The sequence below is a fragment of the Triturus cristatus genome, chromosome 10, assembly GCF_964204655.1.
Source record: "Triturus cristatus chromosome 10, aTriCri1.1, whole genome shotgun sequence".
Classification (NCBI taxonomy): domain Eukaryota; kingdom Metazoa; phylum Chordata; class Amphibia; order Caudata; family Salamandridae; genus Triturus; species Triturus cristatus.
In genome coordinates, this window is record NC_140593.1 from 648,443,470 (window position 1) to 648,470,806 (window position 27,337).

General features: G+C 47.4%; 1 pseudogene; it reads left to right on the forward strand.

Moving 5' to 3' along the window:
* The first annotated feature begins 5,125 nt into the window (after positions 1-5,125).
* LOC146789847 (galactose-1-phosphate uridylyltransferase pseudogene) overlaps positions 5,126-27,337 on the forward strand; it is a 111,155-nt pseudogene continuing 88,943 nt past the window's right edge.

Below are 27,337 nucleotides of genomic sequence, written 5' to 3' on the forward strand. Positions count from 1 at the left end.
CTTTGTCTATTAAGTACGCTTCTTTTCCCTTCTCCATGTCCATAATAAACTGCTCATTTACCGTCTCTTCTATTGTGCGCACGAAGCCTACGTAAACCAGCTTTGATCCGGACCGATTTGCAGTGGAGAAGTCATGTCTCTGCGGCAGTTCTGGAGCACAGGTCTGTACACAATGAACACGCTGCTGCAGAACAAGAAATACCAATCGGTACTTGCTTTGATCAAGCGGTTCCGCAACGGAGCAGTGTAAGAACGGAGGGAGTGGAGAGCAAAGGACCAAGCAAGTCGCTATCCTTTTCCCTCTGCTTCAGCACTGAACTTTATACCCCTTGCAACGGTGCTGTGTGTATCAGCACCGCACTGTACCCCAGCGCTGCATTCAATATCGACTACAATTTGATCCTTTCAGTTTGTTCTGCGCCCTCCCAACTCCCTCGCCCAACACTACACACCCGCCTGTCCTGAGCACAACTCCCTCGCCCAACACTGCCTACCCTTCCTGATACAGCAATGCATTCGCTAGAATTGAGCGCAGCACCCGGTTTTCTGCCTCAGAGCTCCCACTTTAGTCTGCACATGTTCCAGGTGTGCACTGTCCCCCGTCACAGTAAGTACTGCGTTTTGCGAATTTCTGACACATTGTTGCATTTGCCCCCAGGTTGTGTCGCCAATCCGCCCCTGTCTAGGGCGCACTCCAGCGCTGCATTTTTCCAGACCTGCATCCATTACATTGCATCTCGGCTGTGCATTATTGCCAGAACTTGAGGTGACTAAGTGTCCCCTATTTTCTGGCACACTCCCTGTTTTCCTCCAACCGTTAACACATTTAGGTCATGTCCGTGTTTTTAGAGAGGATTTACAGAAACCGGAGGGAGGTTGCTTTTTATGTGCTCAAAGTCTGGACGAGTTAGCAGCTCTTATCAGAACACAATTTAATTAATACCAATGAGGCAAGGGTTGAGAGGTGTTTTTAATTTAGTTTCTTAGTGCCTTGTCTGTGTTTCTATGTTGGTGTGCACTATCATTGAAGTCATTTTGGTGTCCCATGGCTGATGTAATAGCGTAGTCTCTCTTGACGCTTTGCGAAATGTCCTGGTTTTTGGTTTTCGAAATCTGGTCACTCTACTAGAACGTCTAGGTATTCTGGCACTTTGCAGCAAGAACCACATTTTTCATCTAACCACTTGAAAACGCCCCTTTAAAACACAACTAACTAAATTAAATAGTGCCCCGTACTGCAGTTCTTAAACATGAAAATCTTGGGCATTATTACCAGCACAGACTTGGATTTAGAGGGAAGCCCAACGGGCATTCTCTCCCCAAGGTAGCCCTTACCATTACCAACGCCCATTTACAAAAAGAAAAACATTATTTTCTGTTTCTTAGTGTTTTATGTGGGCCTATAGTATTATTTATTTTCTCAGCCTAATTGTTTTAACTTTCAAGAATAACACCAAACCCTTGGGATGCATGAAGTCTGGGGATCAATGTAAAGTCCGAGGGGATGTGACTATTATTATGCACATGTGAAACACAGGTGACCCATGGCTGCAAAGTTTTCATTTAGCATATGTGTGACATTTTGATGTTTTCAGGGTGCATATATGTGACACTCAAACTTCTTAAGTATGACACTTTGAGTGGCACTTTATTAGTGAGTAGATTAATGTAGTTAAGTTTCTGTAATGATATAAATATCAGAAATTACCCCATTTACCCGTCTTGCCAGCAGTTTTTAGATAGCTCAGGCCTCTAAATCTATTCGCTCACTGGCTATGGCTAGTCAGATAGCCAGATTTTATCAGATCACACTATTTTTAGTGTGATCTGATAAAGTGATCTGGTGAGTCAACTTAAGCTGAAAGTAACAGGTGTTCTGTTCATTCTGAAAGTGAATGAGCAATAAAGACGTCTTTAAATCTTATTTTTTATCTCAACACATTTACTGTCTGTTCAAGGACAGAGGTCAAATGTCAGTTTTTCTTTTTACCAATTGTTTCTCATCTTATCCTGGAGGTCCTTGTCAAGTGAGTTGTCTGACATTCGTGAATCAAAAGGCTGTAAGATGTCATTTTTTTTTCTAACACGCATCATTGAAACAGCTTGTAAATGAGTAGTACAAGTATTTCAAAACATATCAGCAGGGCTTGAAAAATCATACACATTCTACCAGACCTGCAGGTCTAGTAACTAATAAGCAATTCGACCTAACTGTAATACACTTGACCCGTGAACTAGTCTCAAACTGTGTGATCCTAGGCAAATGTTTTGTCTTATGGAACCACCTTTTTCTTTATTACCAAATATGAGTGCACCTTCAAATATGCAAGTTCACTATTTCTGCTGTACAAAAAATCCTCTTTTTATTTACTAGACAATATGTTTGCTCCATGTAAAACAAGAATCGAGCCCATATATAGGATGCACACGATTCCTGGCTTGCCTCTTAGTTTACTAATAGCATTGTCATCTGGTCAGGAGCAGTAATAATTCCCAGTTCATGTTTAAAAACTCACTTTTCATAAATATATTACTAAAGCATGATGTGTCAGTGCATTGTCATTTACAGATAGCATATTTTCAATTGAAATGGCCATAACACTTTCACACTAACATGTAGTTTTCCTGATAATAGCACATATTAGGTTTCAGCGAAAATATTTAAAATTTGCACATCGCCAAGTAAAGTGTTCTAATTAGTTTTGATCCTATAAAAATATTTTTTTAATCACAGAATTACAAAAATGGGTCTTCATAACGTGAAATATATTTGAAATGTTTGAACAGTTCACTAAGCTATTTCAGTGTTGTTAGAAAAAAGCCCAATATCTTACAGCCTGTCCATTATTCTGATTGCTAATGTGTGTAAACAACTTGTCCTTTCCCTCTGCTCAGAGGTAACTGACACGACTTAACGTTGAGATAATGTAAATTAAGGATTCTTACATGCTAAACCTTCTGCATCAAAGGTTTACCATTATTAGTAGTGTTCAGACATATGTACCAGAACTTCCTCTACTTTTACATTCTGAGGATTGTCTGTAAGACGAGGCTGTATTATGTCTTTGCAGAGAGACTGCTGTGAGACAATGGGGCTTATTTACAAGCCCCTAGCGCTGCGGGTGCGTCACCTCTTCCCAAAAAAAAGGCTTGTAAACAAGCCCCTTTGACTCTAAATGCTCTGCATGAAGCTAAATGAATACATAAACTGTATGACCATATCAGGGAACAGAAATAAAATGAGAATTAATTTGCATGCTCTGTTAATGCCTAACGCTATTATGCCTTTTCCTAAGCACTAACTACTCAAACTAATATATGAATACAGAAAATAGAAGCACACTATCAGAAGGCAAATTAAATGTAATACACTGTGTTACTTGATGCTGAATATAGTTGCATCAGCTATTGCAAATGAATAACAGCTTATATGGCCTGAGGCCTCAATGAGAAACTAAGCAAGTTGACTATACAGGGGCCTCCTAGTAGGCATAATAGGCACAATACAAAACAGTGCCTCCTGCTTTAAGGTACCAGAGAAAATAGGTGCAACTTTATATTAACAAGCATTTGCAATGCAATAGGTCTCGCATTCGCGAGAGTTTGAGCTATTGGCTTTGTAAATGACGAAGCCCTTTAATTATGTGTTTTGAAAAACTGCAAGTGATGCGTAAACATGCACTTTGTACTTCTAGTCCTTGCTTACGAGAAGCAAGGCTGGAGATAACAGCGCCTTTTTTAATGGCAGCCTTGCTTCTCGTAAGCAAGGACCATAAGTACAAAGTGGGTGTTTACGCACCACTTACAGATTTTCAAACCACAAATAAAAAGCATTGTCATTACAATGCCAATAGCTCAAACTCTTGCAAATGCGAGACCTATTGCATTGCAAATGCTTGTTTATGAAGAGCATCAGTGCTGGATGTATCATAGTCCTTTTTTAATTATTATTTTTAGTCATGCTGCATAGCACAGCATAGCTACAAATCATTGCCAACGTCGGCAATGGCCATGCTTTAGAGCATGAACAAAAGGCAATGGCAGAGCTAAAAGTCTCAAAGGCAAGACATATTGGCTTGGCCAATGCAGGTTAAGTCTCGGCACAACACCCCTGTGATTCTGAGCTAACTGTCGGACTCACCTGATATTTCCCCAGAAGCAAGGTGGAAGAACTGATGCTGGATCCCAACTTCCCTCACCCACCAGATTAGCCCAAGACAGTCAAAGACAATGAGGTGACTGTGGGGAAGAGGGGAAAATAAAACAACGAAAGGGAGAATGAGTCAATCATGATTGGTACATCTGCCACATAGTCCTTAGGAGGTTGATTTCATACTCTCCCTATGTGAATTAATAATACAATGAATATTCTGCCTCCAGATATGGGGGTAACAGTTAACAATAACCGGGCATATGTGTAAAAATAGAATACCAGATGAACATCCCTCTTCTACTGCAACCGAAGGAACAAATACGCAGAAAACCAACTGATACCGTTTGTGTCTATAAAAGTAGAAAGTACTAGGCATTAACATTAAGGCTGTGGAACCAGATAAATAATCACCAAAGGAGTCTATAATACCCACCTTAATGAATGCCACTGTAATATCCACTAGACCCAAAAAACATATATATGTATATCCTTTAGTTCTAGGGAAAAACCCCAAAACATATTTCCCTAGACAGGACATTTTAAGACAGGAAAAATGCAACACAAAAAGGGTGCTGGGTCGGTATAGTAAATAGGCTAATCCACTAGACTCTGGAAATAACCTATACTGTTTCTCTGTAATTGCAACTCAGGGAAAATGCAGAAAAAACTGAAGAAGAAACAGAAAACACTCTGCATGGATTCCCAAACAATCAGATAAGTATAGGTCTATAACAAAAATCACAATCCTACCATGCTCTTTTGAAGGCTAGGATACTTTAAATAATTTCTCTTTTTCTTGTTCTCTTCACAGCTTGCCAGGAAAACAAAAAACGGTACACCAGCTGCCCGGGACCCGCAGCTGAAGAGGAGGCTACTGGCGAGGGAACGCCAGCGAAGGAGAGCAGTCTGGAAGAGGAATCACTGAAGGCCGGAAGAGCAGACTCTTCCTGACAATGAGGGAACGTGTCGGAGATGTCTCAAGATCCTGACGGCTTCAAACAAAAACAGGTAAGGCACAATTTGGAGAGCGGGAAGGCTAGGCGGCAACTGAGATGGAACGCGAAGCGCGCTCCATTCACAGTCTGCCCGTTTTATTTCTCTCTGGGTCTGCCCCGCCCTCCAACTGCTTCGGCGAACAGGGCGTGCCTGACTCTAACTAGTTAATTTTCCCATGCAGAAAAATGAAAAAAAATTACATTTGACAAAAAATCATATCATGTAAAGAAAGCAATTGCGCCCATATCCATGTCTTAGTGAAAATACATATGGAAGAAGCAGATAACATTTGTTGTTACAAAAAACATTCATTTCAAAGGAGTAAAGGGCTTCTTTGAAGTGTGTGTGACACTGTAAAACATAGATGGCAAGAGGTTCAACCAGTATGACAGGGAAGAAGAAAAAATAAAAGAGGTACCTCAGTCACAGCATGATCGGAATAAGGACAGCAATCAACATGATTCAATAAGTGCTTGATCTATGCTCCAGCTAAAAGAGGAAGTGAAGCCGGCAAGTGCTGGCCAATTAGGAAGCAGCAAATGAAAGCGACAATAAAGCCAACGAATGGTAAGCAATGGGCGGACTCCAAGCCCCTTGTAAAACAATATCCCTCCCAAGAGAGAGTGCATGCACTGTCACAGGCGAGACCTAAAAAAAGGAGTCTCTGCAAAATAAAATAGTTGCCTAGGATCATAAAATTTAGACCAGCAGGGAAGCCAGTATTGATTTTAGGTTATTTGGTTTCACATTTTGAAATTCAGTTAACAGCTAGGTATCTTTGTCTCTCTCTCGTTCACACAAAAGGTCACTGTTGTGTGCTTCATGCTTGGCTCAGGGCGAGAAAAACCAACACACAGATAGCACAACCGACTCAGGGCTCCAAGATCAAGACAAGAATCCATTTATTAGGGGGGAATAACACCACACCCCAACCTCCCCCACCCTTCTCCCCCATCCACCCCCGCCCCCCCAGAAGCTACACCTCTGCATACACTTTGGATAGCATATATGCTCTGTAGTCTTTCCCCTCATGAATGTACTCAAAGTGTCAATGGATGATATGTCGGTCTGCTGCAAGTCCCCTTACCACTATGCACCCATGAACATCAGTGTGCCATGAAATCATAGCACCACAGCCTTCTGATGGTGGTCAACCAGTTATAGCTTGTGTGGCCTCTAAGATATATGCCTGAGCCAAAATCAAAGCGGTACAAAAGGGGGTGGTGATGGACGGAGCATCAGAACCAATCAAACACTCACACCCAGTCAAGAGATCTGGGTTTGATCCATCACCGTTGTTTAGGCCACTCTGCCACCCCAGTTCAGACATGGCCATATGCAAATCAGTCTGACCCTGTGCCTCATGGGAACAGTCCAGCCCGAACTGCCAAGTCATGACTTCCCTGGACCGGAAACAAGCTTCCGAGGACCGGTTTCTGGCATTTCAGCCGTCTTCAGCCAGGCTTGCTTGAATCCAGTGGCAAAGTGAGCAAGGGACTCACGTCTGAGCATACCCTGCCAACTTATGGCGAACAAAGCGGTACAAAAGGGGGTGGTGATGGACGGAGCATCAGAACCAATCAAACACTCACACCCAGTCAAGAGATCTGGGTTTGATCCATCACCGTTCTTTAGCCCACTCTGCCACCCCAGTTCAGACATGGCCATATGCAAATCAGTCTGACCCTGTGCCTCACGGGAACAGTCCAGCCCGAACTGCCAAGCCATGCCTTCCCTGGACCGGAAACAAGCTTCCTAGGACCGGTTTCTGGTATTTCAGCCATCTTCAGCCAGGCTTGCTTGAATCCAGTGGCAAAGTGAGCAAGGGACTCACGTCTGAGCATACCCTGCGAACTTATGGCGAACAAAGCGGTACAAAAGGGGGTGGTGATGGACGGAGCATCAGAACCAATCAAACACTCACACCCAGTCAAGAGATCTGGGTTTGATCCATCACCGTTCTTTAGCCCACTCTGCCACCCTAGTTCAGACATGGCCATATGCAAATCAGTCTGACCCTGTGCCTCATGGGAACAGTCCAGCCCCAACGGCCAAGCCATGCCTTCCCTGGACCGGAAACAAGCTTCCTAGGACCGGTTTCTGGCATTTCAGCCGTCTTCAGCCAGGCTTGCTTGAATCCAGTGGCAAAGTGAGCAAGGGACTCACGTCTGAGCATACCCTGCCAACTTATGGCGAACAAAACGGTACAAAAGGGGGTGGTGATGGACGGAGCATCAGAACCAATCAAACACTCACACCCAGTCAAGAGATCTGGGTTTGATCCATCACCGTTCTTTAGCCCACTCTGCCACCCCAGTTCAGACATGGCCATATGCAAATCAGTCTGACCCTGTGCCTCATGGGAACAGTCCAGCCCGAACTGCCAAGCCATGCCTTCCCTGGACCGGAAACAAGCTGGTGGCAGAGTGGGCTAAAGAATGGTGATGGATCAAACCCGGATCTGTTGACTGGGTGTGAGTGTTTGATTGGTTCTGATGCTCCGTCCATCACCACCCCCTTTTGTACCGCTTTGTTCGCCATAAGTTGGCAGGGTATGCTCAGACGTGAGTCCCTTGCTCACTTTGCCACTGGATTCAAGCAAGCCTGGCTGAAGACGGCTGAAATGCCAGAAACCGGTCCTAGGAAGCTTGTTTCCGGTCCAGGGAAGGCATCGCTTGGCGCGCTGTGATCTATTTATTTTTATCCTTCTCCAAAAGGGAAGAGCGTGGGCTGTGCAGCGCCGAGCTGCAGCCCCTATTGGAGGGAATCGCCGTGGTAGGGATTCCCCCGTGAAACAGGACCCGGCGGGAGCCCACTCTGCTGTTTATGCCGCCAATTGATTTTTATTAATGAGCGGGTGCCCACCCCGAGATTGCGGCATTTTGATTTTAATTTATACGCGGGAGCTCACCCCGCGTTCTACTTGCTGAGAAATCACCGCCGCGACCCGAGTGAAGGTGGCCGCCGACCCGGAAGTCAGGCACGTCTGCCTGAGACATGGGCGGGGCCACAGGACACGAGTTGAGGAAGCCGGAAGTGAGGAGGTGGTGGAGCGGGACTCCCGTGAGCTGGTGGGAGCCCCGGTGCGCAAAATGGTGGCCGAAGTTTGGCGGGAGCCTACCCCACCTTCATGTGCACTGCAGAGTGCGGCCGTGGTATCTGGAGCCCCGGTCCTAGGAGAGGGACCGGGCGAAGAGCAGAGCACCCGGGAGCATCACGGGAGACCGAAGGAGCCTATATACCCGGTGAGTGGGCTGCAGGCTCGCACCTTGCGAGTGCCTATTTCCTTAGCAGCCCCCGCCTGATAGGGGGCCGCACCTACGTTGTTGGCCTTTGTTCTGAGAGGGCCCTGAGGGGCCCGTGATGTTCCCCGTGCCAGGGCCCCCTTCAGTTGGTTCATCCCAGCTGTCCCACTTGCAGAGGGCAACTGCACCGATGGGGTGATTTTATGTAGAGTCGCTCCAACAGTGGGGCGAGTGTTAAGTTTGCAGAGCCGGTGTGGCTCCAATGTGAGGGCAGCTGCACCAACAGCGCACGTTGTATTGTTCAAGAGCCCCAGAGCAGGGCTCAGGCCATTTTTCTCCGCTGCCCCGCCTGATAGAGGACAGCGACCACGCTTGGCGCAGAATGATTCAGGAGCCCCTGAGAGGGACAGAAGCGGCACAGAGGTGCCAGGCCTTGACCATTATTCACAGCTGCCCAGCAAGTAGTGGGCAGCTGCAACGTTTAGGCCACAGTTCTGTGGAGGCATGTTTTCTGAAGTTAGGAGTGAAATGCACTCCTTTGCCCCGTGTCTTCACAGCTGCCCAGCAAGTAGGCGGCAGCTGCACCGTTTAGGTTTGCGCAAAGTGCGCACTTGTGACTTCAGCTGCTAGGCAGCAGCCCTGACTCTTGGACATAGGGCATTTGAGCCCCTTTTTGAGATGGCCAGTTGGCCAGGGGGACTGTTAGGATTATAGGGCGCCAGGCCCTAATGTGATTATGTGGTGCTAGGAAATGTAATGCATGTAGTATGTTTCACGCACCCTGTTTTGGTTACCTCTAAATGTGGTTTTTAGGATTATGAGGTTGTTTTGCATAACATGGTTCATGCTAGTGAGATTATGTTCCACTCTGTGATTTATGCCCCTAATGTGAGTTATACTTAGGAGGTTAGGGTCTAATGCGTTTAGACTTGTGAGATGATTGCATAATGTGTTTATGCTGGTGAGGTTGGCGCAGAATGTAATTCGCGCCTAATGTGATACTGTGCATAATGTGGTTTATGTTAAAGTCTGATGCTAAGTACAGTGTTACCAGTAGTTACTGGTTGTGTTCTATGTTTATGATAAGTTCTACATTTACTAAGTTCACTTTGTGATGGTACTGACAGTGGTCCAGTGTACCTTGTAAATATGATCTAGGGCCAGGTGGCACCATGTATATTATGTGATCACTATTCTAATGTGTTATGAGAATACAAAGGCTATTTTTGATATAACCTTGTGTGGAATTCCTTTTATAGTGTGCCTGGGATGTTGTTGCTGTGTGCATGTGCAAATGCTTTACACATGGCCTCCGGGATAAACCTGACTGCTCGTGCCAAGCTACCAAGGGGGTGAGCAGGGGTTATCTTTGGCGTGTAACTCCCTTGCCCTGATTAGAGTGGTGGTCTCTGTCTGGCTTTGGCGCAAGCCTTAGCCAACCAGAGATCCCATTTCTAACAAGAGGTACAGGGTTTGAATAATAAGTTTATGAATTGCATTTTGTTGTAAGTATTGTAGTACTACTTTACATAATACAAAAAACTGTTTGTGAATTAGGCCTAACAGTAATGCAGGTCAGCAGACAGATTTATGCAGATTAAATACTTAATGGGAGACACAAAGACAGACAGATATAAGCAGGCAAATTTACACCGAGAGATACAATCAGACAGATGTAGACAGACACAAAAAAGATAGGCACAAAGATAGAAACCCAGTTACACACACATGCATACAGACAGGCAAACACACTACTATACACAGACTTGGACCAACAAACTGACAAAAAAAAACAGAGACAAACAAAACACACCTTTAGACACAGAAAAATTAGGTAAACTGATAGATATATAAACAAAATGACACGGAAACCGAGTGCCACAAACGGAGGCAGACACACGGGACAGGAAAGCAATAAACTCACATACAAACATATTAATAAACACCTCTGAAAAACAGGCACATTAGCAGACTGAAAGAGATAGAGGAAACAGGCACATTAGCAGACTGAAATAGATGGAGGAACCATAAATGAAGCCATACACCCATACATAAGGCACATACATATGCTGACAGATACAGAAAGACCTGCACAGATATGTTGGCAGGCAGAAAGATATAGGAAAAGGAGAGCTAAAGGCACAAATACAATTAGAAATACTGGTAGTTTATGTAGAAAAAAACATACACAAGCACACAGATGCACACACCGGACCATACACAAACACAGACACGCAGGGAGCCATTTTCCATCAATTTATAATAACCAATAATTGCAATCTGTTAGCTCCACCCTCTCTTGAATTGCAGATGCCTGTGGTATCATCCCTCGTCCTGAGTGGGTAAAATACCAGGTCAAACTCCACATAAGAGGGTGTGGATATAAATTGTATAAAAACACATACTACCTCGTGACAAATGAGGTGTTAAAACAGAGTACAAAAACTGCATGAAGGGGAAAAAGACAATTGCCGCACATTAAGGGCTCGGTGTTTGATTCCACCAGTTCCCACTGGAACTGCAGAATAATGTGCAATAAACTGTATTTACAACTGTTATTATCATACTTATCGATTGTTTCACGTCCTTTAGTGACACCATTTTAGACAGGTATTGTCAGGACAGAACTGAAGTTGCAAAACGTCTATCGGGCAGCAAAGTAGGCTGTACCTATAATTTGAATTCCGTGCAAACAGTTTGCGTGCGTTTTCAAAACGTACAGCAGCATTCAGGAATGAGGCCAATGGAAGCATGTAGCCCTAAAGTTACAAACTGATGAAGACACTCAGACACAAAAGCTAGTTAAATCATAAAGACAAACAAGCATTGGCAAAGTCACTGGGTCTACCCTTTAAAAGGCCGGGCTGGGTTTAGCCAATGCTTGTTAATCAGTAATCTTGCAGTGGGCTTTCTACTTTAGGAATCCCTTTCCAGCATGGCTGCTGATAGGCATGCATGTGTTGTGAAGGGTTTGCTTGTTTGGGTTGTGACACATGTGAGCGCAAGCCTCATGACCCATGGTGGCCTTCTAAATTTATCATTCTAACATGCTGAAAGGTCATGGAATCTTTTTTTGTTATCAAAAACATGCACACAGAGTACATGAAAATAAAACTTGACAGCAGCTCGTTCCTTGTAAGAAATACGTAAATACATTCTCATGGAGTGCCCAACATACAATCACATGACGTGCCCAAAAACACTTATAACAAGCATTGATAAAGACAACAAGTCACGCCTTTAGGCCATTGCCGATGATGCGCAAAAAAAAAGTTCAATGATGCGGCCTCTTTTGCTGGTTGCATCATGCTGCAGGAACAAGCATGTGTCACCACACATTCACGCGCCGATAGAATGACATGGACGGCAATTTCCTTTTCTTTTATTGACCGATCTAAGATGGGGGGATGTCACTAAGATCAGTAAATAAAAAAAGAAATGTTTTTGCTGTAGCATAGCACTCCCCTGAAAATGGTGCTGCAGGGCCCCCCAAAACCCCTCTTCTAATAAAACTGAAACGCCTGCGATGGTTGTGGGAACAACTGGAGAGCAGGTGGAGAAAACAACAGGGAGGGGATAAAAGACTAAGATGGATGGGGAAGGAGGGGAAAAGCAGCACAGGAGGGAGAGAGCAACATGAAGTGTGGTGGTGGAGAAGCAACTAGAGAGCAGCACTCAAGGGAGAGAGCAACACGAAGTGGGGTGGTGGTGAACAGGCCCGGTTCTAGCGGGTGGGCCGGGTGGGCCAGGCCCACCCAAACAGGAGCCATGGCCCTCGCAGTAAGGGCTTGAAGGCAGGCGCGCAAAGCACAGGTCGTGTGTGTCAGCCCGGGCCGAGACAGCTTCCCGGGGGCGCGCACACACACACACAGTTGTAGAGATTATCGCAGCCTCACCCGAGTATATCACAGGTCTTTAAAAGACCATTTACATGTTAACGAGGCTTTGTTTATTTTTTCACCCCTTCATTTCCACATGGCAAAGGTGACAACCCTTTCTTTGGCACTGGTAACCTTTGGCTACTGTTCTGCTGCGTGGATATTTCTTTTTCTATACAGCGCAGGAGAAAAGAAGTTTGTTTATTGGTATTCACCTTTCCCAACCCCTGCAGCTGCATATCACATCAGTCTGTGACACAATGTTTGACTAATGGAGTAGGTAAGAGAATGTGTTACTATTTGTTTTACTTTTTAAAATCTGCACAGGCCCAGCAGGACACATAGTTCGTGTGTGCTTAATTTAAACAGTTTTTATCATTATCATGGCCGATGCAGGACAACAATAATACAAAATGCCCAGATAACGCTGGTGATTAATGATCCTGCTGGAGAGCAATCATTTGTCTGTTAGTAGTTTTTAAATGCAGGTGAACTGTATTTTATGTGGAAGCTCAGTGGGTTACTGCCTTTGTCACAGAGATCCTTGTGCTACTTGTAGTTCAGAAGTTACAATCCTAACATAGGACAGTGACCAATGCACTGTCATCAAAGAGCTGCATACAAACATGAATGGTATAGTTAGAACTTCGCTTTTTTTGTTGTGTGATATAGTTAGAACTTCCCCAGTCTTTCATTATTCTAATGTTGCTAAAATGAGTATGTTTGGGCAGATATACATTTTTATCAGTAAAGCCAACCCCTAACCACTGGAGTACTCTTTAAATCCTGAGTTTGTGCTTCTCCAGACCAAACCCTCTTAAAATAACTGCCCACCAGTATGGATGACATGTGATTCATACACCTTGTAATCCTCATTGGCTTATGTGACATTCCCTGTAGACTGATTTACATACTTGTATGATTCATTGTCTCTGTATAATGTGTGGTTCTTGTAAAGTACTGACACACACTACACTGATATGAGTAGTGCTATACAACAAATGAAATGCATAGGAGAGAGGGGCTACGTAAGGATGAGGGGCACTGTTGGAGGGTGGCAGTGAGGGAATCCGAGGAGGAGGTAGTGGGAGGGGCTTTGGAGCAATGAGGGGCACTGTTGGAGGGTGACAGTGAGGGTATCCGAGGAGGAGGTCAATTGGGGGAGGGGCTATGGAGCGATGAGGGGCACTGTTGGAGGGTGGCAGTGAGGGAATCTGAGGAAGAGGTCATGGGGTGGAGGGGGAGCTAGGGAAAGATGAGGAGCACTGCTGGAGGGTGTTACTGAGGGAGTCTGAGGAGGAGGTCATGAGGGGGATGGGCTGCAGAGAGATGAGGGGCACTAGTGGAGGGTGGCAGTGAGGGAATCCGAGGAAGAGGTCATGGGGTGGAGGGGGGAGCTAGGGAAAGATGAGGAGCACTGCTGGAGGGTGTTACTGAGGGAGTCTGAGGAGGAGGTCATGAGGGGGATGGGCTACAGAGAGATGAGGGGCATTGGTGGAAGGTGGCAGTGAGGGAATCCGAGGAAGAGGTCATGGGGTGGAGGGGGGAGCTAGGGAGAGATGAGGGGCACTGCTGGAGGGTGGTAGTGAGGGAGTCTGAGGAGGAGGTCATGAGGGGGATGGGCTGCAGAGAGATGAGGGGCACTAGTGGAGGGTGGCAGTGAGGGAATCCGAGGAGGAGGTCATGAGGGGTAGGGGCTATGGGGAGATGAGGAGCACTTGGGGCGTGTGGCAGTGAGAATCTGTGGAGCAGGTCAAAAGGGGGGGCATGGAGGGATGAGGGGCACTGTTGGAAGGTGGTAGTAAAGGTATTTACGGAGAAAGAGGTTTTTAGTGCAGCGCCAAAAAAGACTTTCGCATCAGTGCTGAAGCCGGCCCTGTCATGGCCTTTCTGTTTTTGTTTATTTAATTAGCAGTCGGGTCATAAGGGCTACTGTGCAACATACTTTAAAGTGCGTGCTAATTTTATTTACTGCTATAATTCAATCTTTTAAGTTTGAAGGTTATTTTACTAATCATTTTACCAGGAAAAATGAAAGTGGAGCCCGATGGTGCCTGATATGGGGTTGGGGCCCAAGGTCAGCTGTGAGATGAGGTGCACTGGAGAGGAGTAGTGGATAGTCAAGCCTGTAAGGGAGTGCGTTGCAGAGTCTGGGGTCAGGTGGAGGTAGTAATGAAGAGGGATTCTCCCTGAAGGCTCGCACAGAGGGAGCCCGAGAAGCAACACTTGCCTGACACTTCCACCTCAGAAACCTCCTCTTCCCATCAAAGGAACATTACATGGAAAAAAGACTTTTTGAGAGTGATAATATTTAGAAAGAGATTTGGAAAAGAGTGCGTTTTACTGGGCCTTGTAAGACTAAGAAGAGATAAAGAAGGGCCCTGAAGCAGGCCTGCCTAGACATATATGAGACAAATCGAGCCCGCAGTGGCCCACCCAAATGCACCCTTGGCCCACCCAAATAACAATTCCTGGAGCCGGGCCTGGTGGTGAAGCAGCTAGAGAGCAGCACTAGAGGGAGAGAGCAACACGAAGTGGGGTGGTGGTGGAGAAGCAGCTAGAGAGCAGCACTCGAGGGAGAGAGCAACACAAAGTGGGGTGGTGATGGAAAAGCAGCTAGAGAGCAGCACTCGAGGGAGAGAGCAACACGAAGTGGGATGGTGGTGGAGAAGCAGATAGAGAGCAGCACTCGAGGGAGAGAGCAACACGAAGTGGGGTGGTGCTGGAGAAGCAGATAGAGAGCAGCACACGAGGAAGAGAGCAACACGAAGTGTGGTGATGGTGGAGAAGCAGATAGAGAGCAGCACACGCAGGGCCGGCTTTAGGGCAGTGGGACTGGTTCAGCTGCACTGGGCGCTGACCTCAAGGGGGGCGCGCTGCTTTTATGATTGGAGAGATGAGGGGCACTTTTACCCATTGGTAGTGAGAGAATCCGAGGAGGTGGTCATAGGGTGTGGGGGCGCCAAAACTGATTGTCGCACCAGGAAGAGAGCAACACGAAGTGTGGTGGTGGTGAAGCAGATAGAGAGCAGCACACGAGAGAGAGAGCACCATGAAGTGTGGTGGTGGAGGAGAAGCAGAAAGAGAGCAGCACAGGAGGGAGAGAGCAACATGACGTGTGGTGGGGAGAAGAAGATAGAGAGCAGCACACAAGGGAGCAACACAGAGCGCAAACGCAGGAGGGGGGAAAAGGGGGAGATTGTTTAGGGGAGGAAAGCAGCTCACAACCGAGAGAGCTAGAAAGCACATGGACACACATAGAGCACTGAAAGAAAAATAAAAAAGTAGTTGTCTTACTGTGAGCAGCGAAGGATACAAGCCATCAAATCAAGAGGGTGATGAAGAGACTATGGTAAAGGAGAGGTAGAAGCAGAAGAATGAGAATGCAAGCCATCAAAGAAGAAGCAAGCAACTGAGAGTGACAATAAAGCCAACCAAGGAAAAAAACACAATAGGTCTTTCGCAACCAGGCAGGTTCACTGTCTGGAAGGCGATACCTAAAAAGAGAGTCCTCTAAGTACACAGTGAAATGATACAAGTCATCCAATCACAACACTGGAAGACCAGAATGCTCCTGGCCCAGACACACACAAGTATAGAAAGGAAAACCAGTTGATCAAGAGCAACAACTGAGACAGGCCCAAAGTCCACTCTAAGTATATATTATGTGTTGGCAACAAAAGGTGTACCTACAGCCAGCTCAAGCCTAAGCTCTCAGTAGCCGAGACCTAAAAATAGGCAAACAAAAAAACGGCTCCAACACACTCTAAGATAAAAGTATAAAAATGAAAACACATAGGCATTAAGAAATACAGCAGGCAAACACAGACACCCACAGACATGATAAATCAATGGACAAAAACCTACACAAGCACTTACGCAGATATCGCTACACACTCAGGGCCAGGAGGACCCTATTTCGAGTATTACTGATACACAGAGATGCACAAGCAGACCCCCCCCTCCCCCCACACACACAGGTAGACGCCCATAGAAGGGCCTAGAAGCACAAAACACAGGTATTCCGTGAAAGACACTCTCGAGGACAGAGCCGCACTCGTGTACAGTCACCGTGGGCGCAGGCAGGCTAGGTCGAAGAACCATTACCAGTAAATGAGGGAGAGACCGTCGAAGCGCTCGAGCTGCCGTCCAGGCGCTTTAAGATAGGACATCTCATTCGGGAACCAGCCTGAACGTCCTCTTCATCGCATGCAAAGTTATCGAGGCAAGGTGGTGGTCCGCCTATCTCGCTCTGTCTTCGAGGGAGGCGGCGCCGGGCACAGGGCGACCGCTCCTAAGGGCCTCATTTAGCAACGTCCAGACACAGGGCACTGCCAACCACAGGGGGCCTCTCGCTAGCAGAAAGGCCTACCAGCACAGCGGCTCGCTGGAGCCAAGGTCACTTAGGGCATGCCAAGATGGAGGTCAAAAGAGAAGAAGGAGCTGGGCTTGCAGAGACTCAAAAGGACATAACATTGAGTGGCCTCTTCACTTCATGCTCCGCGAGACTCCAAAGCCCGCGTCGCTGCCGCTCCCCTCGCAGCCCTGAGCGGCTGCCCGTAAGCAGCAGATGTTGCCACACTAGACTTAATCCTAAGTGGCAGGGCTGGCAAGGGCAGCCTCGGCGGCCAAGGGCTTTCGCGAGCTCTGCATCTCTAGACACAACAAGGGGAGTAGGCGGGTGGCGCGAGGGAGCGTGCGTCTATCCAGGGATCCGTGTGTACCCCGAGGGCTCGCGCTGCTCCAGTCCTAGTTCTGCAGCTCACTATGGATTAGGATACTGGTAGCAGCAGACGTCATGCAAGTTGCAAATTCAAAACCCTGACGAGACAACTGTCCGCCGTGCCTTTCAAAACTTAATAAAATGGGGGCGTTCAATAGTATCATGGATATGATAACATGTCTGTGTGAAATCCCAAAACTGCACCATTCCGCAAACATAGTGGTAGTAAATCGGCCAACAATTCTGTATCTATTGCGGGTCAAAGAATGATTAACGGCGCCCACCAACATAAAATAGAGAGTGAGACATCTATGGTATTAAGGAAGCGTTTGCAAGTATTGTCATATGTGTTCATTAAACTGCTTTCTGATAAGGGCTGCTTATTAATCCTACACTGTAGTACATGAAAGTTTTTCTTCTGCGTTCAGTCTACCCTCTCTGAAAACTGGCCCTTGTGCTATATTTACCAGAACAGAATTTATGAACCTTGAAAGTCCCAGTAAATCCTGACTGAAGAGGGCGCTTTGAGAACTGCACCACCAATAGCTTGTTTATCGCCCCCCCCCCCTTAGGGGGCAACCAAAAAATGGCGATGCAATTGACACTCTTGAAAGGGATCAAATGAGGATTAGAAGGATGAGGCGTGTTATGACGATTTCCTGGGCAGTACCATCATTTTTCATTAACCCACCACAAGGGGGCACCCAAAAAGTACAGTTGTTGTGGTGGTAATAAAAGGGGTTAGATGAGGTACTATACCAGAAAGAAGGCTCGCTTACGGCGACACTTAGGGAATGGCCATCTAGGCACAGATGGGCTACTCACAAAGGGAGTATAAAGAGGGTGAAGAGCTTGTGGAGGTGCCCACCATTCCACCTGAGAGTTTTAAAACTTGGTAAATAAGAGGTGCAGAGGGAATAGACAAATGAGGCGCAGAGAGGGTACATGTGGCAAATTATTTGATGGGCTTAGAGATTAATCACTGCAAGCAAATACAGTGCATGGATAGGCAGCGTCTGTAGAGAGTTTGGGGTGTTTGGCCAAGTTCTGCTCCTTAGATTGGGTATGGGTATATGATCTACAGACTAAAGGCCGAGGTCTACACTGAAGAAGATCATGCATGTGTCCATTCAAGAAACGCTGTCTGGGTGTGCTGAAATGGGTTGTATTAAGACATAAGGGCCTGGAGCACTGAACAATGGGCATCCAACATGCCACTGGAGCCTGAACATAGGCAGAAGCACCTGAGTTACTGTGCGGATGTAAGTGGAGGGCGAGAGGAAGGGTGCCTGTGGTCTTTGAGAGGGTTGAAATCGGGGTGGTACAGTAGAAAAGTTGGGGCACTTGGAGGGAACATTTGAAGGGACAGAGAGATGGGGGTATCAAGAGGTCAAAACAGGTGTCAAAGGCACATAGTTGTGAGTCACCAGGCCCTACATTTTGAGGGTCAGACGTTCCCTGCTTGTTAGTAGCACAATCATGGTCATTTTTTGAGCTGCCTGGGATCTATTCAAATTTTTTTCTCCAGCCTCCTCTGTCCTGCAGATGACTGGAGCACGCTTCTCAAATGTTTTCTTGCCCTCATTCCCCCAACAGAGTGCCTGACAATTCTGTTCTGAGGATATTCCCAAAGTGTGCGCTACTGATAGTCGAGGATGACGTTCACTAACTTTGCACATTTCTGCATCAAGCATGGCAAATTATTTAACCTGCAAAACATCGCATCACACTTGGAAGTTATGAGATTGTGTAGGTGTGAGAAGTTGGCCTGATATGTAGTGCTCACTATTCTAGTGATCACTGTGTATCATTCCAAACGACCCTTATTGATGATTGGTTGTAAGTCAACCTTATAGACCAGCTATCCTAGTAGCATGGACAAGAGCAGTCTTTAGGCTAAACTCTAGAGGGCGTGTTAAGCCAGCTGTTTTACCACCACATTTACCCTTTGAACACCACGTGAAAGGACACCACACAAGTTGTTATGAAAATAAAGGATATTTATTTATAACAAGACTACCCTGGCTCTTTATGAGTCAGGGAGCTAAGCACACTACAAAACTCTTATGAAAATACTTCAAGTTGCTCAATTTACACAAATGCCCGAGGGGCACGAGAAACCATATACACTAACAGTGGAATGCGAATGGTTAGAGTCTAACGTTACTGATTCCGGAAAAATCCGATCAGTGGGACTAAACGAAAAAGGAGCTGGACACTTGTAGAGCGAACCTGCGATGGAGCACGGAAATGCTCGAGTTACCTAGCCCAGAGGCTGCGGCTGCGTGAGGTTCAGCAGGATGTCGGGAGTCCTCGTTGTAGTCTCAGGAGCCTGAAAGAAGAAGTTGCTGGCAGGCGACCAGTGTCGATAGTAGGGGGGATCCAAGCCTGGATCGGTGATGGTGATAACCTGAAAGCAGAGGGGACTCAGTTCTTAATCACTAGCCAGTGATTGAGTTGGCACCAGGAGGGCACCGGAGGTAGTCACCGCGATCAGGTGAGAGGGTGACGCTGGACTCTGCTGTCCCTCGGTGCAGGAGGCGTTGTCGGCGACCAGGCAGAAGGGGCGAGCTGTCCCACGAAGGTGTCTGCTGTCGGCGATGCTGGACCCAGGATTGGGCAACAACCCTTGGCAAAGGCAAGCCCACGCGGTGGAGTCAAGATGGCGTCTGGAGTGGACCAGGGGGGTCCGGGGTGCTCCTCTATCGGAGGGGAGCCAAGGCCAGTCTGGAGCAACCAGACCAGCGACGGAAATGTCGTGGTGCGTCGTTAGGAGGGCCACTAGCCAACGGCAAGTGACCGAACAACGCGGTGAGCGGCAAAGAGCAGAAGGGCCCCCACGCAGATCTCGGGGATGCTGGGAGGCTGGTCTTCGGTGCTGGAGCTGCTCAGGGTTGGGGCTTCTCAAACCCCCGGAGCACTCACTCGAGGGTCCCTCGGTGGTCGTGCTAGGCAAGCGTCGTGCAGGTTTTGATGATGCCCGGTCCCGCAGGTCTCGTCACACCCACGAATCTCAGCTGGGCTGATGATGCAGGTAGAGGTCAGAGATGGCAGGGAACCCGGGTCTCGTCGAGCTGGTCAGTCTGGATCCGGAGGATGGACGTGCAGCAAACCGCAAGCGCTTAGGTGGTGCCTGCTGGTGCAGGGTGGCTACTCCTTAGCCACAAGGGAGAGTCTTCAGAAAAAGTCAAGAGTTCCTTTCGTGGAAAGTAGGTCAAGATTCAGAATTATCCAATTTGGGAAGGGGGCCCACTCCTACCTTTATTCTAAGAAAAGGGGCTGGCCCTTGACTAGGTCCTGCCTATGGGTGGGACCGGGGGGGGGGGTGGTTACACCCCTCTCCTTTGTCCGGTCTCTCCCCGGCTCAGAGGCTGGGGTGCCCCTGGAACTGGTTCAAGCCGGCCTATGCACATTGAGCACCGGGGTGCCACTTGCAGTCCCCTTCCTCTCAGCCTTGCCTACCTGGAATACACAAAACCCTGTCTGGGATGGCGCGGGCACCGCACCCGACAGGAAACCCTTTGTCCAAGCTCTCCCCGCTGGAAGGACTCCCAGCAGCAGGAGGTCAGACTTGTGTCTGTGGTGGCAGCATCCATTTTGTGATGCTGAGGCTCGAGTCAACTTTAACCGGGGTTCACAGTTACATGCATGTCGTGTCCCTCTAGAAGGGTGGAATGCTAACCCTGTCGCCAGAATTGGCGAGGGGCTAGTATCCCAATTCGTATGACACCTTACTCGACATGCTTTGATAATGCGATACCAGAGTTAGCAAATAACCGCGAGGATTATAAGGCACTTTAAGAGTATATGGTACGCGTTATCCTGGAACAGCTATTAGGACTTGGTTCCGCAAGCTGCAGACGGGCTCAGCTCACGCCAGAGCACCATCTCCCATGATTCCAAGCACTCTGCCTTCAGGATTGATAAGGCCTGCCATAGGAGTGACTGATAGGAATACATGTGTCCATTTTAGGGTTAGATATAGGAATACTATACCTAAAGCAAAGGGTGATTACACCACCTTGCCCCAGCCGTCGTGCAGCCAGTTGTGTCAGATTTGGGTGGCCAGCCAGGGGTGGCATAATACATGCTGCAGCCCCTGGTAGGCCCTGGGTACACCTCGGCCCTGGATACCTAAGGTATGCTGATACAGGGACTGATAAGGTGGCCCAGTTCCAATTAGTAAATGCACCTAAGGTACATGTGTCACTTTAGAGAGAGAACAGCTAGGCTGTGGGTCTGATTAGCAGGCCCACAGCCAGGAAAAGTTGTAAACCAATGAAGCAAAAAGCAAAAATCTGGGGTGATCATAGGATTGCAGACCCTACTCTCCTACATGACCCCCCCCCCAAACTTTGGGACAATAAGCTAACCTTGACCAGGTGAGTCTTCTTGCTCTAAGTGGAAGTACCTGGAGAGCCCATCTGCATTGCCATGATCAGTGCCAGGTCTATGCTCCACTGTAAAGTCCATCCCCTGTAGGGAAATGGACCACCTAAGTAGTTTGGGGTTTTCACCCTTCATCTGATTTAGCCACAAGAGGGGCTTATGGTCGGTCTGAATCTTGAAGTGAGTGCCAAACAAGTATGGCCTCAACTTCTTCAGGGCCCAAACCACAGCAAAGGCCTCCCTCTCAATGGCTGACCAATTCTTCTCTCTGGGAGTCAGCCGTCTGCTAATAAAAGCAATGGGCTGGTCATGACCGTCAAAATTCAGCTGAGATAGAACAGCTCCCACACCCAACTCAGAAGCATCTGTTTGGACGACAATGAATGTTTTGGAGTAGTCTGGACTCTTTAGGATAGGTGCTGTGCACATGGCCTGCTTTAGGTCATCGAATGCCTTTTGACAGCTTGCTGTCCACTGAACTTTCTTTGGCATTTTTTTACTTGTCAGGTCATTAAGTGGGGTCACAATGGATCCATAATTTCTGACAAATTTCCTGTAATATTCAGTCAGGCCCAAGAAAGCTCGAACCCGAGTCTGGGTGGTTGGAGGAGCCCAGTCCTGGATGGCCTGTATCTTGCTCTCCAATGGCTGAACCTGGCCTCCACCTACAAGGTGGCCCAGGTATACAACCTGTGTCTGCCCTATCTGGCACTTAGTGCCCTTGATAGTGAGACCTGCCTTCTGCAGTGCCTCTAACACTTTCCTCAGGTGGACCAGGTGATCCTCCCAGGTGGAGCTAAAGACAGCTATATCGTCGAGGTATGCTGCACAGAAGTCGTCCAACCCGGTGAGAACTTGATTCACCAGCCTTTGGAAGGTGGCAGGTGCATTCTTCAAACCAAAGGGCATTACCACAAACTGATAATGCCCACCATGGGTAGAAAATGCTGTTTTGGGCTTGGCGTCCTCAGCTAACCTGATTTGCCAATACCCAGCTGTCAGGTCGAATGTACTTAAGTAGTTGGTAGAAGCCAACCTGTCTATAAGTTCATCCGCTCTTGGTATTGGGTGGGCATCAGTCTTAGTGACTGCATTGAGGCCTCTGTAGTCCACGCAAAACCTCATCTCTTTCTTACCGCCCTGGGTGTGAGGTTTCGGCAAAAGGACTACGGGACTAGCCCAGGGGCTGTCCGAGGGCTCAATGACTCCCAGCTCCAACATTTTCTGCACCTCTGTCTTGATGCAGTCTCTGACGTGATCAGGCTGTCGATAGATTTTACTCTTTACGGGCAGACTGTCCCCAGTGTCGACCTCATGGGTACACCAATTGGTCTGACTGGGTGTCAGAGAGAACATATGTCGGAAGGATTGAAGAACCTGTTTACAATCCTTTTGTTGATGTCCAGAGAGGCTGCCACAAAAGACAACACCATCTACTGACCCATCGTCAGGGTTCTGAGAGAGCAGGTCCGGGAGAGGGTCACTCTCCTCCTCCTGTCCCTCATCTGTGGCCATGAGCAAGCCCATGCCCTCCCTGTCGACATATGCCTTGAGCCTGTTTACGTGGAGCACCCTGTGGGGGCTCCGGGGAGTTCCCAGGTCTACCAAGTAGGTGACCTCTCCCTTTTGCTCAATGATCGTGTGGGGCCCAGACCATTTGTCTTTGAGTGCTGCCGGGGCCACTGGTTCCAGCACCCACACCTTCTGTCCAGGCTGATACACAGTCAGGACAGCCTTTTGGTCGTGCCAAGCTTTTTGTAATTCTTGGCTCGCCTCAAGGTTTTTAGATGCCTTTTCCATGTACTCGGCCATCCGCGAGCGGAGACCGAGCACATAGTCCACAATGTTTGATGCCGGCTTTCTGAGAGGTCTCTCCCATCCTTCCTTTACCAAACAAAGGGGTCCCCTTACAGGATGTCCGAACAGAAGTTCAAAAGGGCTGTAGCCAACCCCCTTCTGCGGGACCTCTCTGTAGGCGAACAAGAGGCAGGGTATCAGGACATCCCATCTCCGCCGAAGCTTTTCAGGTAGTCCGTGAATCATCCCTTTTAGGGTCCTGTTGAATCTCTCAACAAGCCCATTGCATTGTGGGTGATAGGGTGTGGTGAATTTGTAGTTGACACCACACTCCTTCCACATTGCAGTCAGATATCCCGACATAAAGTTTGCACCTCTGTCTGAGACGACCTCCTTAGGGAAGCCCACTCTGGAGAACACTCCAACTAGGGCCCGTGCCACCACAGGTGCTGTAGTGGTCCTAAGGGGAATAGCTTCAGGCTACCTGGTGGCGTGGTCCACCACCACCAGTATAAACTTGTGCCCTGATGCTGTCTGGGGTTCCATTGATCCGACAATGTCGATCCCCACTCGTTCAAAGGGAACCCCCACCACCGGCAGTGGTATGAGGGGGGCCTTTGTCGTGCCACCTGACTTACCAATGGCTTGGCAAGTGACACAGTAGCGGCAAAACTCCTTCGTATCTTCGGACATGTGGGGCCAGTGAAAGTGTGGAACAATTCTGTCCCAAGTCTTATTCTGGCCTAAGTGACCTGCAAGGGGAATCTCGTGGGCCAAGGTGAGAAGGAAACCTCTCAGAGACAAGGGGATGACCAGCCTCCTGGTCGCGCCAGGTTTGGGGTCTCTTGCCTCGGAGTACAGGAGTCCATCGTCCCAGTACACTTTGTGGGTACCTGTGGCGTTCCCTGCAGCCTCAGCAGCCGCCTGCTGTCTGAGGGGTTCAAGTGAGGGGCAGTCTAACTGTGCCTTCCCCAGGTCTTCCCTGGAGGGTCCCCCTGAGCCCAGAAACTCAACCTGACCAGGTTCAAGCTCTTTTGGCTCAGTTTCCCTCAGTTCTTTAAGGTCAGCCTCCTCAGAGACTTGATCCACGACCTGGGGAAAGGGGGAAGGCGAGGCCTTACCCTTACTGCTCCTTTTCTTGGAAGGTGTCTGGTCCGTTCTTCCAGGATCCAGCACCTGTTCAGTGGGGCATCTTTTGGCCTGTGACCTGGTCACAGCAAGTACATGTGCTGGCAAGCCTAACATTTCCATGTGAGTCCTCTGCTCCACTTCTGACCATTGTGACGTTTCCAAATCATTGCCCAACATTCTACGGGGAGGTCTGAACTAACCACAACTTTCTTTGGGCCACTTACCCCTCCCCAGGAGAAATCAACAACTGCCATACTATGATTGGTAGTGACATTGCTGGCATTGGTCACTAGGTAATCGGTACCTAGCATGATCTGTCCAGGGTCCACAAAGTTAGGTGTCACCATCGTGACACTGGCACAAGTGTCCCTGTAGGCCTGAGCCACTTTTCCATTGATCAAAGGCGTCTGCCTGTATTTGCCCAAAGTATTGGGACTGGCATCAGGGGACATATCCATATCCCCTGTGTGGTAAATATTTAAATTACCTGTACTATTTTTTATGCGGAAAAGTCTAGTAAGAATAACTCAGTCAAAATAAGAGGCAGAATCCGTGGTATTAGAGGTTCTGAAAAGGGCTTTATTCCTTACAAAGGAATTATGGTTCGAACCAGGCAATCTTATTCCATCACCACGAAGGTTCAGGAAGGGATAGGCAATACATTATTGACAAGTAACGATATATATATGAAAAGTATTGCAGTAAGACAGATGCAGGAGGCGTAACAGCTGATAATACAGATGAGAATACACATACGTAATGAAAATAGGCGTAATAATAGGCGTATACTAGAAACGTCATTTAAAATGATGTCACAAGTGGGTGGATCCATAAGAGAATCCTGCAGTGTCAGCAGAAATATTTGGCAGAGATGCGCGCGCAGCCGCATGACGTGTGATTGACGTGCAACTAGAGGGTGAAGGGGAATTGACAATTAGCTCTACATGTGGAGACAGAAGTCTGGGGGGTCAGGTCAACCTAATCCCAAATCGTATCTAATATCTTTGTTTAAGGAACTGTTTTATCCAAAAGGAAAGGTCTCTCGGACGGAATCTATTCTATACTGACTGTTAGTGCATGTACAAGCGTCTATGTGTCTACATGAGATGCGAGGGGGCAGGAATCTTCCATGGTAACAGGGGCTATGAATTAATTGCATAAAGACAGCGAGGCCGAGCCCTTTGCTCGGTAGCGGGAAGGATGTTTACCTAAACTACTAGACAGGAATGCATTGGATGAGGAGCGGAGCAGATAACTTGAAGGCTGAATACAGTTTTTGGCAGGCAACAGGCCGCGTCAGGCACCGTTAGCCGCGCAGGGAGTAGGACAAAGTTCATGGATATGGATGCAGGTCCAAGCTGGAGCATTTCAGAGGCAGAAGCAGGAAAAGGCTTGATGGCAGAATTCAGGGCCTACTCGCCTGAACTGTAAAACTAGAAAAGTGAACCATATAAAGTCGGTGGCCAATCATACTTAGGAATGGAATATTCGACCCATTCATGGCGGATCTGAAAGAGGACATGTTGACGTTGGACGCACATGTATTTGCGTCTTCATAGCTGGAACTGGAGGGAACATACATGTACTTGTAGCATGTACATGGAGTCGTTGGGGTCTAAGATAGGGGACACAATTGACCATAAAAATTCATATTTCCTCATTCCCTCCTTGTCCCCTACGGACCCTCATGAAATATCCATCTTCATCAATCCATCAATCTGTTCATATAGCATCATTTGTTCTTCTTTCTTCTTCCGGGATCTTGAATGAAAATTTGAAGGCGGGATACACGATGTGGCGCACAGACCACAAATAGCTGGCCCACATTGTAGACACAAGCAGCAACTGAATAGTATGAGGAAGCCAATACCTAGGAAGGATAGGATCCTCCATCCCCAGGCTGACAACACGCTCCAGAACCAACCGGACCAAGTCCAGGTGCCTGGATTCTGGTGTATCTGGCTTACAATTTTATGAAGTCGAGTTATGGCTTTATATACTGACGGCGCGTTTTCTGGTATGAAAACACAGCAACTTGATCCGATGACCCTACAAGCTCCGCCCCTATCAGCCAGAATGACGTCAAGGACAAGACGATTTTGAAGAACAACAATCCGCATCGCAGACTGCTCCTCTGTTAAGTTGCCTAAGGCGGAAGTAGTTTCATTCACTACTGCTTCAAGGGTTCTAGTTAATCTACGTATCAACTTACTATTAGTGACTGTACCTATGTAGGGAAAGAAACCTTTATTGAAATCTGTGTATTGCTCCCATGCTGTTTCGGTATAGTCGACAATCGGGAGATCTCTCTGCTGTCTATTGTGTACTAAATGGGTATTCCTATGGTAATCAGGCGGGGCTAGGAAAACAGGTGGCAGAAGGAATGCAATGTAACAGGTACCATCCCAATCTAGGGGTAGGCGTATGTATGCGGTGTGACCACAGATGAAGTAGGAGTGACGAGAAGCTCTAAATGTAGACTTGCCTTTATCACTGAATTCTATTACAGTGGTACATTTACTATGGCCCATGTGTATTGAACCATTCTTTCTTACACATAATTCGCCTCTAACTGGAAATACTGACATAGCGGGCAAGATTGGTGTAGCTTCGGATTCAACATTCAGGATCATGAGATTAAGTGTAAAGTTACCTAATCCATATACTTCATTTTCTAGATCAGTTCCTGTTCTTTTGGGAAGTCCCTCCTTGTTAGGGTAGCAGACTTTAAGTAAAACTAGGTTCAGATTTCCCCAAACCCAGTTGTCTTGATAAACTACTGAATTTGAATCTAGGGAATTAATCAAACTAAACCATGCTCCACAGGAGCCATTGTGTGTGAATGGATACGGAAAGAGGGGCAGAACTCCCTTGTATTTCTGATAGGGAGGGAGTCGGCCACATATCCAACAATTTGTAGCATTGCTGGTCTGATGAGAATGATGTAACATACTAATGAATGTGTTGTTGCGCAGCGCAAATCTATAGGACAACTCATGCGGGGTAATTCGCTAAAAGAATGTTC